General features: G+C 41.3%; 1 pseudogene; it reads left to right on the plus strand.

The window, feature by feature from the left end:
- Positions 1 to 1,718: 1,718 nt before the first annotated feature.
- Positions 1,719 to 4,827, plus strand: LOC139530986 (piggyBac transposable element-derived protein 4-like; annotated as a pseudogene).
- Positions 4,828 to 6,130: the final 1,303 nt, after the last annotated feature.

Here is a 6,130-nt window from a genome sequence, read left to right on the forward strand (position 1 = left end):
TGGAATTTCTGAGGCTGGTAAATCTAATGAGCTTATCCTCTGCAGCAGAGGTATCTCTGGGTCTTCCTTTCCTGTGGTGGTCCTCATGAGAGCCAATTTCATCATAGCGCTTGATGGTTTTTGTGACTGCACTTGAAGAAACTTTCAAAGTCCTTGAAATGTTCTAGATTGACTGACCTTCATGTCCTAAAGTTATGATGGACTGTCATTTCTCTTTGTTTATTTGAGCTGTTCTTTACGCAATATTGACTCGGTCTATCACCAAATAGGGCTATCTTCTGTATACCACCACTACCTTGTCAGAACACAACTGATTGGCTCAAACGCGTTGAGAAGGAAATAAATTCCAAAAAGCTCCTTTTGACAAGGCACACCTGTTAATTGAAATGCATTCCAGGAGACTACCTCATTAAGCTGGTTGAGAGAATGCCAAGAGTGCGCAAAACTGTCATCAAGTCAAAGGGTGGCTACTTTGAAGGATATCAAATATAACATATATGTTAGTCACCACCTGGATTCGGTCTTATGTAGCAAAATTTGAAACTGGGTTTTTAACATTGGATAAAAGTACAGACTCAGAGCTACAAAGTGGTATATCATACAAAGCATTTTTGAGGAACAATGGGTAAGTAATTCTGCTTTGAAAGTTGATTCACTTGTAAACTCACTTTTGAGAAAAGGGCCTTTGAATGTTTTGGTACCTACTGGATAGCTCTCCTTTGTCTACACCCATTCAGCATTTTTCATACCCTCTTAACCCTGCTGTTGTGTTCCGGTCTAATTGGACCGATTTACAAGTTTGCTCTCTGAAAACTGTAGCTCATTTAATCTGATTGTCATAAGGTTCCATGACTTTGTCCACACGGCATCTGAACACACAAAATACATTTTGATGATTTTCATAAAATTTGGGGTGTTTTATTTAACTTTTGTACACCTGTGGTGTTCCCGGCCAAAAATGACCGGTCATTAGAAATGAATGGGTGAGACTACAATTAGTGTATAAAATTGAGTTCAGGCACATGCCCATTTATCAGATGGACACACTGCCTCTCCCAAACCCCCACATGCATTTGTGTTTGAACACAAACACACACACACACACACACACACACACACACACACACACACACACACACACACACACACACACACACACACACACACACACACACACACACACACACACACACACACACACACACACACACACTACACCTCACCCCCCTTCTTGGCTTCCATGGTAACCCCCACGGGAACCTTTCCCCAATAGAATCTTTCCCCCACGGGAACCACACCTGTTGGCATTCTCACAAACAATTGCAAAATTGTTTCAATAATATATAGAACTTTTCTCACAGCTCTGGTATATAAAGATTTTGTGAGGCCTTGCTCACAATTCATCCTGTTGCAGCACAATGACCAAATTATATACTGTATGTGAGGCTCTTGGTCATGTCTTTGATCATGACACTGGTGAGGAGTAGAGAGGCCAGGAAACTGACAGTGAAGATGCATTAGAGGAGGAAGTGTCAGAAGTTGAAGACAACACAGAATATGATCAAGACCAAGAGACAACTGATGTGGAACAATCCAGTGATGAGGAAGAGGGCCCTGCTGAGGTTGTTGTTACATTCCGGTCAAAGAATGGGAATTTGTCCTGGTCTTCATCCCCACCTGAGAGGAGAGGTCGGCTGTCGGCTGAAAATGTTATCAGGATGACCCCAGGGCCAACGAGATATGCCATATCCCGGGTTGATGACATAAAGTCCTGCTCCGAACTGTTCCTGACAGTCAATCAAAACTATAGTGAATAACATGACCAACTTGGAGGGGAGATGCGTTTACACAGACAACTGGAAAGAGGTAGACCGGACAGACGTCCAGGCATACATGGGTCTCTTGATTTTGGCTGGTGTGTACAGATCCATAAACAAATCTACCACCAGTTTATGGGATACAGAGTCTGGTCGGGCAATTTTTCATGCTACTATGTCACTCCAGACATTTCATGTGTTGTCACGGGTGATTCCCTTCGACAACCGTGATACAAGACCAGGCCGCCGTCAACAAGACAAGCTGGCAGCGATCAGAGAGGTTTGGCACAAGTGGGTGGAGCGCCTGCCACTCATCTATAACCCAAGTCCAGACATCACAGTGGATGAGCGTCTGGTCACTTTTAGGGGACGCTGCCCATTCAAACAGTATATGCCAGGCAAACTGTCTAAATATGGAGTAAAGATATGGGCAGCATGTGATGCCAGTACAAGTTATGCCTGGAACATGCAGGTTTACACCGGGAAACCTGCTGACGGTATTCCCGAAAGGAACCAGGGGAAGCGGATGGTCCTGGAAATGACTGCAGGTATCCATGGGCACAACATAACATGTGACAATTTCTTCACCTCATATGCTCTTGGTCAGGAGCTGCTCCAAGAAAAATGACCATGGTGGGGACGGTCAGAAGGAACAAGCCTGAGTTGCCTCCTGCCTTACTCACTACCAAGGACAGGGATCGTTTTTCCTCTGAATTTGCCTTCAACGATACACACACTGTTGTGTCCTACTGCCCGAAGAAAAATAAGATTGTGCTCCTGATGACAACTCTTCACAGGGATGCCGCTGTGAGTACCAGTGAGGACAAGAAGCCCAACGCTGTCCTGGATTACAACAGGAACAAAGGGGGAGTTGACAGCCTTGATAAGGTATGTTACTTTTTATCTTTAAAGTCTCATGTACTTTTTTTCTATTACCAGATTGTTTTATCTGCACCATAAAAATAAGACATGTTGTTTAGTGAAATACTCATTGAATTTGTGAACAATATGGAGTCAATTCTATTCATTTGAATATGTGAATGTTTTAGATGTGATAAATTAAAACAATGCTTTAATGCAATTCTTTACATGTTACTTTGCAAGACATGAAGTATCACTTGTATGTACTCATTATTTTATTCACTGATTGTTGCACTTTTGCAGGTTACTGGCACATACTCTTGTAAGAGGATGATGGCACGTTGGAACATGGTGGTGTTCTTCAACATCCTAGATGTGTCAGCCGTTTGTGGCGTTTGTGGTGTGGATGGACGTGAATCCAGGCTGGAAGCAGACGAGACTATTCCTAGAAGAGTTGGGGAAAGCCATGGTGACACCCCTCATTCAAAGGCCCCAACACCTTCCTCCAACACCATCCTCTGCTGGATTGGTGAGAGATAAACAAGGGCCAGAAGCAAGATCTACGGCCGCCAGAGACAGAAGAGACAAAAGGAAGAGATGCAATCTGTGTGCACCAAGAGATGTCAAAACGAGCATTACGTGCCATAAATGCAGTGCAATTATGGGGTGGCAAGTAGCCTTGTGGTTAGAGCGTTGGGCCAGTAACCAAAAGGTTGCTAGATCGAATCCCTGAGCTGACAAGGTAAAAATCTGTTGTTCTACCCCTGAACAAGGCAGTTAGCCCACTGTTCCTAGGCTGTCATTGTAAATAAGAATTTGTTCTTAACTGACTTGCCTAGTTAAATGAAGGTAAAACCCCAAAATATATTTGCAAGGCACATGCAACAACCACCACGTACTGTCCAACATGTACATGAGAACACACAAAATGTAATCACCATCAACCAAGCAAACTTGGTTAACGTTACCGTAGCTAGCTAAATAACCATTATATTGAGCAACAATGCATTTTGCCTGGATAGTGTGCAACATTTGTTTTACACCCTTTGCATACAGTGGCCATGCTTCGATAGATAAACGTCTACTGTAGTTTGTCCGCCCAACTTGATTATGTTAGTTATCAAATACCACCACCAGCTAGCTAGTCACGGATAACAGGTAACGTTAAATAGCTAACGTTAGCTTAGCACACAGCAGGATGGCAAGCTATGTCACTCTTTTTTTACAGTGGAACATCATCAGGTTGATGTGTTTGCAATGTCTTACACGTGATTTTATTAATAATGTTAACTCTTGTTGTTGTGGTATTCCAATTTAGAGTCGTTGAACTACAGAATGATCTAATCAAACCACTGACAGTCAACTAATCTCCGAGACTAGGAGCCATTTTGGTTTGGTCATTATGGCGACGACTTGGCTGGGTCTTCTTGAATCACGTTAAGTAACCATCGATCTTGAATAGGAATAAATCCCATTTTATTGATCATATCAGTTGTGCAATATTTTTTTTAAAGTTTATTTCAAACAAATCGAAAATCCCATAGTCTGATGCCAGTCAGATGGCTTGTGCCTGTTGTTAGCAAGCTAACGTCAACAAAGCTAGCTAGCTGTCAAGGCCCCACACAGTCTGACAGTGGCTATGCACTTTACGATCGAACGGTAAAAAAACAAACATCTGTGGCTTTAGACTTAGCTAGTTTGCTATCTAGCTACATTACTTTTATAGTTGTTTGTTTCACGGATGCCATCTTGGCTAGGAATTATTTCTTATTTTTGTGCGTATTTTTTACATTTTGCACGGTTTTGTTATAACACGTTTATTGATTGTTTATTGACTGATTGTTATAACAATCAGCTAAGTGATAATTCTGTCTTGCAGAATGCAGAGATTAAAGGGAATGTTGGTTCAGTTTTATGATTGTAATAATAATGAATGTGGAAGTGTTGAAATGCCTGGGACAGAGAGTAGAGTACTGCTTTGTTTGAACACAACCCATACCAGGCCAGGTGAGGTGGAGGCAGACTTTACTGACTTGCTCAGTGACACATGCCTTCAGCATGACTCACCAGTCAAGAGACTGAAATGGATAGAAAGCAGCACAGTCTTCCGCATCCCTGTAGTGCTCTGTGTATTTCCCCTCAGGACTAGTGAAGTGACAAAACTACATGTTATGACCCTGTAATTGGGTGCCTCACTAGATGGCCAAAAAACGAGCCTGATTTAGGGCACTGCATGTGCTTCTACATCTGCATTGCTTGCTGTTTGGGGTTTTAGGCTGGGTTTCTGTACAGCACTTTGAGATATCAGCTGATGTAAGAAGGGCTATAATAAATACATTTGATTTGATTTGATTTGATTGACAGATTGCAAACATTTTAATGTTATTGTTAGTAATTCTGTTATTGTTACTGTTGTTCTTTAATGTGTTCAGACATTAATTTTGTAATATGGTAAAGTTTTCATGTGTAGTTTTGGGCCTATGTCCTTTCTTTACTAATAAAATCTTACCGGTCAGTTTTGACTGGGAGCACAACAGATGTTATTTTGTGACAATATTTAAACATTTGAAACGTTTTCAAAGCAAATGTCCTTGTTAAACTTTGACACAAAGTAGTCTGTGATAAATAGCACAATATTTTTCATCTGAGTATTTGTTATAGTCAAAATAATCCATACATTATGCTTTTTTTTACTCAAAAGCAAGTTTGTATGAGCTCAGGTCAATGAGGCTTACAGGCCATAAATAGCAAATAGAAGTTCAAATCTTGTAATGTTCACAAGAACTTAAGTTGATATAAAGATTTAACACAACATTAGGTGATAATATACAGTGGGGAGAACAAGTATTTGATACACTGCCGATTTTGCAGGTTTTCCTACTTACAAAGCATGTAGAGGTCTGTAATTTTTATCATAGGTACACTTCAACTGTGAGAGACGGAATCTAAAACAAAAATCCAGAAAATCACATTGTATGATTTTTAAATAATTAATTTGCATTTTATTGCATGACATAAGTATTTGATCACCTACCAACCAGTAAGAATTCCGGCTCTCACAGACCTGTTAGTTTTTCTTTAAGAAGCCCTCCTGTTCTCCACTCATTACCTGTATTAACTGCACCTGTTTGAACTCGTTACCTGTATAAAAGACACCTGTCCACACACAATCAAACAGATTCCAACCTCTCCACAATGGCCAAGACCAGAGAGCTGTGTAAGGACATCAGGGATAAAATTGTAGACCTGCACAAGGCTGGGATGGGCTACAGGACAATAGGCAAGCAGCTTGGTGAGAAGGAAACAACTGTTGGCGCAATTATTAGAAAATGGAAGAAGTTCAAGATGACGGTCAATCACCCTCGGTCTGGGGCTCCATGCAAGATTTCACGTCGTGGGGCATCAATGATCATGAGGAAGGTGAGGGATCAGCCCAGAACTACACGGCAGGA

This window comes from Salvelinus alpinus, chromosome 9 (assembly GCF_045679555.1).
Source record: "Salvelinus alpinus chromosome 9, SLU_Salpinus.1, whole genome shotgun sequence".
NCBI classification, from domain to species: domain Eukaryota; kingdom Metazoa; phylum Chordata; class Actinopteri; order Salmoniformes; family Salmonidae; genus Salvelinus; species Salvelinus alpinus.